We start from the raw sequence: 12,020 nt of genomic DNA, 5'->3' as shown, positions 1-12,020 counted from the left end.
GGATGAGCACTAGTCTGTGTTAGTAACATAACCAAAATCATTTTGGAAAGAATGAGAATAAGGGGACATTTGGTAATTCTATTTGCCTGCATAAAAGAGGTAGACCTAATTCAATCATTTTAATTTTTTCTTTGATCTACCTTCCTTTGGGTTCACGGTCTCTGGATACAATTCTAACCTATGCTTTGCTGGAATAGGAAAAACGTAAGCATAAACACTGAAAAACATTTTTTTCCATGGTAGGTAGCTATTAAAAATAATGCTAGAGGGTGTTCTGGAGGAAATGTTAGCTTTTTGAAAAAGTTACTGTTTTATAAACACATGCACTTGTGCATGCATGAATACACGCTCAGCTTCTCATAAAGAGTGTAGTTTCATAGCAGATAGTCACTGCACGTGTCCCACTCTTGTTCCCACTCTATTTCCTTTGCAAGTATGTAATTGTATTTTGATAATATTTTCTTCTGGTGAACATCCTGTGAAGTAGGAAAAAGAGTACAGGCTGAAAAGAAACTAAAATGAATACCATTTTGAGAACTTAAACTAATTATAGGTGGTTTTTTGTTACAATATCAGTCAACAAATGTGATCTCTACTAGAGTTACAGGAGGAAATGATTTCTGAAGTTCCTTTAAGGTGTGTCTTGAACTATTTAGGAGTGAAATACTGTTCATGATACATAAGGGCTGAAAGCTGGTTGTTTCAGAAAGGAGATGTTTTTTAAGCATGTGTATTAGGAAAAATGTCTGAGGAAGAGAAGTGATGCAGTGGCACAGGCTGCCCAGGGAGGTGGTGGAGTTACCATCCCTGGAGGTGTTTCAGAAATGTGGAGATGTGGCACTGGGGGATGTGGTTGTTGGGCATAAGGGGATTGTTTGGGGTTGGACTGGATGATCTCAGTGGTCTTTTCCAACCTTCATGATTCTATAATATCAAGCATTAAAGTGCAGTAAAAGCACCCTCTCACAAGGGCTGGAGTGTGCTGAGGAGCAACCACTCCACTGCTCCCTTTATGTCACATTTGTGTCATCTGTGTGTATCAGCAAGTAAGCAGGATCAAAAGGAGCCGATTTGGAGCAAATGGTGCTCACCTGTGTTGTGATGGTTTTCATTTTACTCTGTTCAAGTCCTAAAGGTATGAATGGAGTACACTTTGCAATTCAGTTTCTTCCAAAAGAAATCCAATCTGCATGCTTTGAAACTGAGTTGTGGAGAAACTCACAGCCAAGGAAGAAGGTAAATCTGAGAGACTTGCTTCTATATGCCTTCTGATTCAAGCTGCAGTGCTGATATAAATGTATTTATGATGTTCATGTAGCTCTTTCTGCTGAGAATGGGACGAAATTTTCTGTGTGCAGTGTATGAAGATCAGAATAAAAGTCTGGTGCTTGGTTGGTCACAGGGGAACAGATTTTTAAAAAGAAAGCAAATCCAGCTGAGTCATCACCTCTGGGAACAGAAGGATTAGTGAAGCAGAAGCAAAGGATACAGTATGAAGTAATGTGGAAGATTAATTGAGCCCATTGCTGTGTATCATTTCCTCATTTTGCCTCGTCAGCAAGTCTGGAAGGCTGCTATGATCATACTAAGTCTGTTTGAACTTTTAAAAACAGAAGGAAATCCAAATTCGTGCTTTCACCTGCAAACTTACCATACCAAATTTCCTCAAAGCAATGAAGATTGAAGAGAGCTTTGATCTGCTTTTTACTGCTGATCAAACAAGAAAATGCTTACTTAAGGGTTTTATAGGATCCTTAAAAAAAGAGTAGACAAGAATAATACCTTTTCTGCTAGATTCTTGTCTGTACATATATGTTGTGCATACTGGTCACAAACATTTTTTGTAAAAGGGCTCAACAGAATGGAATTCTGAGGATACTTCCTAGACTTTTTCTAGGTTCGGTGTAGCAGATTTTTAGAGCTGAACTGGTGATAACCATCCTGTAATGCTTTCATCGTAACAGTTAGTATAGGATTGCGTAATGAACCCTGTGACAAAGCTTCTTTTATCCACAGTTGCTGCTGCATCCCTTCCTGCAATTCCTTCTTATGGCTTAATCAAATTTTATTTTACTCTGGTGAAAATCCTTTCTATTTATATTCTGGACATGTTTACATAAACTGTGAGCAGGCATCTCATAATACTCAGATTGAAGGTGGAAGAAAGCTTCCTATTTCTTTTTCAATTCCTCAAGTATTTTTAATGTAGTATCAGCACACAAATATTTCAGAATCTTTGCATTCTTTCTATCAATGTTATTTTTATATTGCAGAGAGATTGCTTATCTGTTTTCTAGCTTTAATCTTTTTTATGGAAACTTTTTTTTTTCTCTGACTATTAAGAACAAAGCAATAAAAAGTGAAAGCTTAAAAATCTTCCCAACCTGAGTGTAAAGCAAATGGGGTTTATAAATGCTGAGCTGGCATCCCTTCCCACCATGCTTCTGAATGAGATATAAAACTGAGGTACTGACCACTTGTAGTCATTTAACAGATCCCATGGTGCATTTTTTTTTTTTTTTCAAAAGTAGAGGTGAAATCTGCAATGTCATGGCTTATTTTCAATTGGATAATTACATTCTGCCTGCTTAGAAATTCTCACTGACTTCTGTTTGAAAATATATTCCTCATTTTTAACTCTAAATGGTTGTGTTGTGCCTTGCTAAAAGGCTTTTGCTCCTTGGCCCAATAGAAACCCTTATTCACAGATATTTCTCCAGTGAGGGAAGCAATCCTTATGCATCTAATTTGCGATAAAATTTCCAAAAGCTTCTCAAATGCTAGAAGAATGGCAGAAATAGAGCAGATGGTCTCTCTGCCTCTTGTGGGCTGCACAGGGCACCTCATTGTTAAGTGGGTTGGAAGAGTAAGTACAGAAATGGCTGATGGATCATGTTTGTTGAAAAAAAAAAAAAGCGCCCTTAGAATTTTGTCTTGTAGCTCAAGCACGTGCACAGCTTATAGTATAAACTTGTTTGAGATGCAGATCTGCCATGCCACAGGGGCACTGAAGCGTTTTGAAGTGTGGCTGAGCTTTGTGAAAATGATGCTTTGTAAGCTGAGCAATTAAGTTATGGGGATCCAGCACAGAGTTTGCTTCTGCCTGAACAAGGAAGAACTTGTTAAAGTTGAAGGTTAGGCATGCTATTTGGGTGTTCTGAATTACCCTGCATAAAGTTTGGCTCCATTGTAACCAAGAAGACCTATAAGAGTCACAAAATCATTAAGGTTGAAAAAGAACTCCAGGATCCTCGAGTCCAACCTCAACCCATCTCATCCTCCCCACTAGCCACGTTGCTCAGTATCACTTCTCCAAGTTTCTAGAACATTCCCAGGTTGTTCACAGTCCCACACTGTCTTCTTGCATAAGGTCAACCTAAAACCCATTGCTTTATTTCTGAAGTTAGAATAGCTTTTCTACTGCCCTGTTCTATTTTGCCACCTTGCCATTCAAAGCATTTCTATGGCACTGCAACCAGAAGTCTCAATGAAGATGTACAATCAATGAATATACAGATGATATAGTATATCCAGCAGTTTGGCTGATGTAATTATTATACTAGAGTAGGAAAGAACACTCACCCTATCCTGGGCTTGCATGGTAAACTCCAGTGAAGTGGATCTTCAGAAGAGCTCCTTCCCCACTGGAAGTCAGTCCTTAAATGGGTCTGGGAGAGGTGGAGCCAGGCTCCATTGCTTCCTGCAGCACAGCTGAATTGCCTTCACGTGTGCACCGTGGCAGACTCAGTGCTCGCGTCAGTGATCAATCAGAGGTTCAGGCCGAGATTCAGCAGCCCCATACAGAATGATAGTGTGAAACTCCACTGGGGATCACTCAACACTGAGAAAATGATCTATTCTAATTTTCCTACTTGTTCGATTATGTATCCATTTTTTATTTATGAAGTAGTTGCTTCAATATCTTCAGATCTTACAAAAAGGAGTTTAAATGGGAGAAATTTGGAAGTGTGAACAGCCTGCCAGCTGGATCTGATCGTGCAACAGACCTAGCTCGCTGTACGTGGTGCCAGGAGAAGTATTTATTTCTGGGGATCCTTTTCAATCTCTACTGCATGAATGCACATAGATGTGGGGGACCAGGTGTTGTTGTCCTGCTCAGCATTCCTTGCCCTTGGTAGGAGCAGGGAAGAGAGCTATGTATCTTCAGGTCCCTTCCAACAATGCAGAAATGTGTCAATCTGTTATGAGACAATGTGCCTACAGAGTCTTCTATTAAATAGCAGCCCATGTGAAAACCTCTACAATGTTTTGGACTAATGGGGTAATGGGTGTAGTTTTGAGGTTCACCCTGGACTCCGCTTAACTCCTCAGACAGATCCAATTATTAACAGCTAATTTGAATTTCTGTTTGAATCTTCGAAGCTAAAATGAACTAATTCAATTAAAAAACAGGGAAGAAATATATTATATTATTTTAAAAAAAAACAGGTTCATAGTGGTCATGGTGGTAACATATAATGTGAGTTCAACCAATATATTAAATACAGGAAAAAAAATTCCTCTGTATCCAAATAAACCCAAATAAATGTGAAGGATTTAAATTTTTCTATTGCTATACTACTCAAAGAGGAGTTTGATGTTTAATAGATGGAACTAAATTATTTAGTTAACCAAATCAAAACAGAGAAGCAGAAAATGTGTCAGTAGTTTGCTTCTTTTTGAATACAGCAAAAATGCTTCTGATTCCAGCTGGCAGAAGTTATCCATGAATTAGAATTCTATGATTTTTTTTTTTTTTAATGTATTCTTTTTTGTAAGATGTATTTAAACTTGCTGGGGAAAAAAAAAAAAAAAAAAAAAAAAAAAAAAAAAAAAAGTGGAAATATATTCCACAGCAGCAAGCTTCTTCATTTTTAGCTCTTTATTTAGAGACGATGTATTTTGACTGATACACCAGACAAATTGTGCTTTCATGTCGTTATACCTCTTTTCTTTTACCACACTAAAGCAGGTTGAAAAATTCAAATGTAATAAAGAAGCACAAATATATATGTTCCAGTTTTGCAGAAATCTGCACCATGCTTGTCTCCAAAAAGTTCTTTTTTTCCTAAATGTAATGAGTAAACAATGTAAAATTACTAAATAAACATGCAAAGGAAGGTATTTTTTTAAATATAAGCATTTTTCATGGAAAAATAATTATTTTTATTAAGTTGAAATGTATTGTAGCTAGAGTAAACTAGCTATGAGAACAAACAAGCACAAATAAAATATTGGCTATTTTCTTATTCATGGACTCGCTTAGGTTGGAAGGTACGTTAAAGGTCATCAAGGTCTGGTGCCCTACTATGGGCAGGGTTGACTCTCACCTGATCAAACTGCTCCAGATCCCATCCAACCTGGTCTTGGCCACCTCCAGGAATTGGACACTCACAGCTTTTCTGGTATACTGTTATTTCTATCTCCTTTTTTTTTTTTTTCTTTTTTTTTTGAAAGTGAATGAACTATATGCTGCATCTGGTTGCTTTCTTTGCTCAGGAATATAATGTTTAAAAAGGTCAATATCTGCCAGGCTTTGTGTTAAAAAATGTCAGCATAGAGCTCTATGGTAGTCTGTGTAGGAACACTGAATTTGGCAAGGCAGAAAGCACCTCGCAGCCCTGAAAGGTACAGAGCATCACACCAAACAGATTTAACAGCAATCCTGTTGGTAAAATCATCCCGAAAAGGTGAGCCACTTGTAGACTGTGTAATATACTGTGTTATTTATGAGGCGTGTGAAAGAATTGGCATCTCTGAGGCACTGCTGCTGCTTTATCTGCCTTCTACTTCCAAAGCGAACAGACCTGCCAAGAGATATAAACTTCTGTTTGTCTCAAAAGTAAAGCTACATTCTCTCCTGATACTACAGCACAAACAAGCTGTATTTGTGCTCAGACCCTTTCAGGGAAATGGTCTTTTTCCCCATCACTAGTTTGATAAAATGATATCTCCCCATATGATGCTTTACTTGGTTTGCTGGTCTGTCTGAAGACAGTGGTAAAGCCCAGAATATCAGAATGTGCCTTAGACAATTGGGTAATCTAAGGGTCGATGGATTCTTCTGAGGGTTGTATTCTACCTAACTCCAAATGCCAACACTTTATTTATGTATGTCCATTATCTCAGGCTTGAGATGTAATTGACATATGGAGCCTAGACTCCCTTTCCATACAGGGATTAAATTCCTCTCAAGTTTCAGGTAAAGAAGCAGATCACATAATGATGGTCACCTAAAATGAAAAGTTACAGCAGCATTTGAGCTAGATAACACTATTGAGGATGCACTGAGCATCAATTCTTCTCTTATTAAAACTAAATCACAACTTTTGTATTTTAGGAAGAGTTCATTAAAACTAGTCTTATCTACTTAATTAAAGGCAAGTGTTCCTATGTAGAGATAGACAAACAAATTAACATAATATGCCTCAGCTTCTCCTGAGGAACAGAATATCCTTATCTTTTGGATACTAATTGCTACAGTTGGTGTTTTGTTGAATATGAATTGATATTTACTAAGGGTACAGATTTGACAGATGTGAGAGAAAATGAATAACTAGAGCAGTGTTCTGATACTCAGATAGAATAATGCATTTAAATGTCAATATAATGTTTTTCTAATTAAAGGCAAAATATTTGTTTAGAAAATTAATCCCAGTGCATTTGTGTCTTTAATGGGATTGTAGTTCTTTGTTAACTTCTCATACTAAGAAAGATTCAAAGTAAAAACTATTTCTGTCTTAGAGAACTACTGCAACATGTGTAATAACAGGGAAGATTAGTTCCTGCCTACACAATTAGGCAGTGTATTGGCTTAATACAGTTTATGCACGTACATAATGAATTAGAGTTTGTTATAATATGCATGCAGCCATCTTCAGTGCACTGATTAGCAACATAATACACCCAAGCATAATCATATACATTTGCATTTTGACGAATACAAATTAAGTTCCAAATTTCTGTATTAGCTGCGTTAAGCAGGCAAACTGTACAGAGACTCAGGAATTGATATTTAAGTAAACCTTTTCTTATGATGACAAATAAATATTCTCTAGACCACAGATCTCCTTAAGAAGAATAAAGGCAAATACCAGAACAGAAAATAATGTGTTATTGGGATGTATTAGTAGTGTAATCTGGAGTAGTCTGGGAGGTGTAAGTAACTGTTGAATTCCTTTTGTTTCTTTTTTGTATTTTTGGGGGGAAGGGGTCTGCAGTGGTAAGCCCTAGAGCTGTCTTTTTGGGAAGCAGCTTTGCAGATATGGGAGGCACTCTTGGCCTGGACCACCTCAAGTGTTTAGCACTGGTATGTGTAGTCATTCAGGCATTCTTGTTCCTGATTAACTGAGAAGGCAAAGACTAGCCCATGTCTTTTATTCAAAGGTGTACTAGAAAACAGAGATCTCTGGATTCCAGGAAAGAGAGCGTGTGGATCATTCTAGGCTAGGGCAATTGCTCCAAGCCTTCAGCTTCCTGAGCATGGCCCAAAAATCCCCACGTGTGGCTTCCTTTATTCTAATTCAGGAAATGTATACCCTTATCTCACTGGTTCTGCTGTCACCTACTTGTCTGAAGTTGTTGACAAAGATGGCAGGAACCATCTAATATGAATTATCAGCCATATTCTTTGCTCATAGTATTGATGTCTTTCTGCTAGATCTCTTTTGTGTGCCGTAGAATCATGTAGGATGGAAAAGACCACTAAGATCAAGTCCGACTGTTAGCCCACACCCACCATGCCCACTAAACCATGTCCCACAGTGCCACATCTTCATGGTTCTTGAACATCTGTAGGGATGGTGACTTCACCACTCCACTGGGCAGCCTGTGTCACTGCCTCACTGCTCCTTCTGAAAAGAAATTTTTCCTCATATCCAACCTGAATCTCCCCTGGCAACTTGAAGCCTTAAGTCACGTTCCAGATGGCCATGCACACTGTCATCTCATGTCTGGGGTAACTGCACATTTTTCGGCAGCAGAGTTGCTAGAATGCAGCACAGGCACCGATTAAAATATTATGAGGCTAAAAACAAGAATAGACATATTACACAACCCTTAATGAAAACTTCTAGTGGTAGCAAATATATGATAATATTCCTTTGTGCTGAAATTTGAGCATTATGCATACTTGAACATTACCACCAATTAAAAGGCAATTTGAGCAAAGTAACAGCATCCTTGGTGTCATGGGAGCCAAGATGGTTGTAATCAATGGGTTTCATGGCTATGGCTTCAGAGCTATGCATTTCAGTGGCACACAATTTGCAAGACAGAAAAATGTTACATGAGTTATGTAAATGATTCTAAATTATTATTCTGCCATCAATAATACAGCAGTTTTAGTAACTCCTAGTTTGCCCAGTAAGAGAGGGCTTTATGCAGCATGTAGAAAATAATGTGCTAGACCTGCTTCTCCTGCTTAAAAGAAGGAGCTTTGGGTTGTGTGATAAGCCTGTAATATTCTGATTTTGTCTACAAAGAAATGTCACAAAAAATATTTTTCTATACAGCAAAGTGTTTGACCTTAGTAATAAAGGTAAGAGTAATTCCACTTAAAAAAAAAGAAAAAAAAAAGAAAAAAAAAGGAGGAGTACTGTTCTGTTTTGTGACAGCAACTACATTGCAGTCTTGCTTTCAATTTTCCTAGAAAATAATCCAATTTTTTAATATGGGCAGAATACTCATTTCAGATACAGAGGCTAAATTCATTACAAATGCTAAAAAGTTAACAACAAATCTGAAAACAGAGGTGCTAGATCATAAAATCATGAACCTGTTCACTCAAGGCAATATCCACCTGACAGCTGAAGACCTGGTCTCAAATATAAATAACAAATAAAAGTTTATTAACTTCACTGGACTTCTAATGAGGAAAAAATTAGGTTGACACTGAGTGACATTACTCAAAAATATTTTAAACAAAGTTCTTAAACATCAACTATCTCGGAATGTGACCAGAGGTCCTGAAAAATGCAGAACTCCAGGAAAAAGGAAAATAATATTATATGTCACGTGTACTTTTCAGTTAGAAAAAGAAATACGTTTCTTATTTTAAAAAAAAAAAAAAAAGTACACATGAATTTAAGAAAAAGAGTCAATACTAGGAATGGATAACTCTGAGTGTATTTGAAGTATGTATAGAAATTATTTGCAGCTTGGGCTTGGAGAAACAAGGTCATATATCTACATATCATAGGCAGTGATAAGGTACTTTCTAATTAATTCCTTAGAGCATGAAAATGGTCTTAGGCACCTTTGTAGTTTTGCTGGCTCTTTACAGCAGAAGGCAGAAAAATGCAAAAACTGAAAAATGATGAGGGAAAAGATTGGAATATTAAAATAAAACAGTTACTGGATCATCATAATGAAGCACTTCAAGTAGGTGAAGATGAATCGATGGCTTATGTGTGTATGCTCATTAATATTTTTTTAAATGAAATATGCAGAACAGAACAGGAAATCTGAATCACCAAGAATTTAATACAATAAATTAAAAGTGGAAAATGTTATCGTTCTTTTTTCCCATGGTAGTGTCAGGTCATTTAGGTCAGTTAGGATCGGATGTTGCTTTTATCCCTGAATTCAAAAAGGAGAGGAAAAAAAAAGAAAATCTTAACTACAGCTGACCTTGAATATCATATATCATTAATCTAATACTTACATCAAACAGCATAAAATTAGGAAGCTCATATTGATCTCAGTATTGACCTAAAAGTAACACGGACAATGGCAGCTCAATGTATGTAACCACTGAAAACAAGGACAATATTAGTGTGGCACTATTACTACTTTTCTGCCCAGCTCTGAAAACCTAAATGATTTACATGGAGAAGGCAAAGTTTTTGTTGTGTGCATAACAATAGAGTGGAGTTCTAAAATCACCTTATCTCCCTTCTTCTAACAAGGAGACTTAACTTTGATTTTTAAGAAAGGAAATGTACAAATGGCAGCAGGGACAGAATAAAGAACCTTCACGAAGGTTTTCAAGAAATGTGTAGACGTGGCACTGAGAGAGATGATTAGTGGGCATGGTGGAGATGGGTTGATGGCCAGATGTCATGAATTTAGTGGTCTTTTCCAGTCTTAATGATTCTATGAATTTTGAGATTTCGATTTTGCAATATGCTTGCTTAGGACTACAATAATGTACATGACCAAATCATATAGCAAAGTATTGCCTACCAAAGTTGGAGTTGGCTAATGGAAAGTGAGCACATAGGAAACAAAGCAATGACAAAGAATTAGTGGATAATTAATAAGTCATTTTGTCAAACCTGTTATAACATGAGAGAAAAACTTTTATTGTAGTTACTGTATGTATGGAAATTGCTAATTCATGGTCTGAAGCAATGATTGAGTGAAGGGACTCACCCAGCCCTGGGAGCACAGGTGGAACCAATTCACCTGTGTCCCTGGAAGGGGGTGGAATTTAGTCCCACCCCACCCTAAGCCTGATTTGAGGGCTGTCTGCCACCAGAAAAGGGTCTCTACATGGAGATCCTTCCACATGGAGATCTATTCCTTTGTTTAATTTAATTTAATGTATTTAATCCTTGGGATGGGTGAGGAAGTCTTTCTTTAACTGGATTGCCACCATCACCTTTTCCAGGGTAGTTTAGACCTGGCTATCTGCTATCTCCTTTCTCTATACCATACTTCTCAGCAGAATACGGTGGTCAACTTGAATTACTAAAGTAGTCAAAAGAGTCAACACTTAAAGTATTTGAAGTAAAAAACAAAGACAGAAATTCACCAGGTTACTCATTTTCTATGAGGACAAGATGAATTTTCTTTGTTCTGCAGATTTATTCTGTTCTTTGATCTGTTGTCAAATATCTAAAGCAGATGAATTCAAGGAATTAAATGGCAGTAGGGTGGGTCCCCTGGTGCTGTAGCTGGGGTAAAACCACTTACAGCAGACTGGTGTTACTCAAGTTTGTATCGTGTGGCATGAGAAATCAGATCTGGGGCCCTCAACTCACTGTTGTGTCAGTAAGGACTAATTTACTGCTGATAATCTCTTTCCTCTTCATTAATTAGAACTGTTTTTCTATTGATGTTTCATGTAGCCAAAGCTAAATATTCCAGTACTGATGAATTTTATCGTAATATGAAAGATAATTAAATGTTCCTTTTCTGCCTGAGATCCTTGGATCAAAATAACAGAATCTCAACTCTTTTATGAAAAAAAACATGAACACCCAAATTGGAATTTTATGTTCCAGCAGCTTGCTGCTTTTTTTGTCATATAGTATTTATTCTGTCTTGATTTTGAGCTCCAAGCATGATGAACGTATGTGCTCTTGATTTCTCATAAGGTGGTAAGCACTGTAACAGATAACTTTAAAGCACAATGAAAAGAAAAATGCAGTGAGCCATCTTTAAGGCTCTAACCATTCTCCTCCCATCATTTTGACTGATGAAAATGGAGCAACGTTTTCTGTGAATGTGTAATGCTTTTGGAATGGCATTATCTTTTGAAAAACAAATGCTTTTGAAATGGCATTATCATGACTGAATTGCACGTTGCCAAGAACTCGGTTTTCCTAAGAATATGGTAAAGAGGTAAAAACTGACAATTTTTATACTTTTTATTTCCTCATTGCTACGTGATATTTAACAACTGCACATTCCTGTTAACCTTCCAATTTATTTTTGAAGATGATGTTACGCAAGGGATAGTAGAAATAAGTTTGGTTTTATGAGGAAGATGAGTAGAGAAAGATGGATGGGCAGACACTAGGTAGTGGTTTGAACAATATTTTAGAACAGTATTTTTCATTTAGACTGCAGGAAAACTTCAATTCAAAACAGTATAGCTCCAGATCTTTAAAACTCTTTCTCTTGTGGAGGTCATAAGTCTTTCAGGTAAACTCTTCCTAAACACAGTAGAACAGAGGAGGGGAAAATGTTTTTCTTCAGAAAATAAGTGCTAAGCAAAAGCTTGGTGTATTAATTTGTAAGCTATACTACACAAATTTAAGTGAAAGGAATCATTCCAAAGACCAGCTTTAAGT

The sequence above is a fragment of the Centrocercus urophasianus genome, unplaced genomic scaffold, assembly GCF_019232065.1.
Source record: "Centrocercus urophasianus isolate 14NV4802_14NV808 unplaced genomic scaffold, USGS_Curo_1.0 seq_7, whole genome shotgun sequence".
Lineage (NCBI taxonomy): Eukaryota > Metazoa > Chordata > Aves > Galliformes > Phasianidae > Centrocercus > Centrocercus urophasianus.
Note: the sequence above shows the minus strand (reverse complement) of the source record.